Genomic DNA, 549 nt, shown 5'->3' on the forward strand with positions numbered 1-549 from the left:
ATAGTTTTAAAGCCAATCCAGACTACACTAGACTGGAAAAAAAATTGTCACAGTCACAGGACCAGTGCATATCAATACAATACAAGCAGCACTATGCAAACAAACATTGTATACATAGGAAATACAATACGATAAGACAGAACTTAATTCATCCTGAGGGCAAAAGTTGCAGCAAAACAGTAGGAAAGAGAACAAATGCAAAATATACACAATGCCAAAAATATAAACGCTATAAAAAGGATCATTCTGAATTAGCTGCATACAGACGGGTGACAAATTAAAGGAAACGTGGAGAGACAAATTCATATTCTTTCATCAAGGACACAAGACGCATTGAATGGTTTGATGAGAATGAAAATGATGTGAATAAATTAACATTGGTGGGAGAATGTAGAGGTGACAGGGAGGTTTGCGGTTTGGGTTTTTTCATTTAAATTGTCGCCATATATATGAGAAGTGGAAGATTGATATGTATGTACAATATTAAATCTGAAGGACAGGCAAGTCCAAATGTTCATGGTTTTGCATGTAATGTCACATTATGATCAT

Source organism: Morone saxatilis, unplaced genomic scaffold, assembly GCF_004916995.1.
Source record: "Morone saxatilis isolate NCDOM2014 unplaced genomic scaffold, NCSU_SB_2.0 Contig14, whole genome shotgun sequence".
NCBI lineage: Eukaryota > Metazoa > Chordata > Actinopteri > Moronidae > Morone > Morone saxatilis.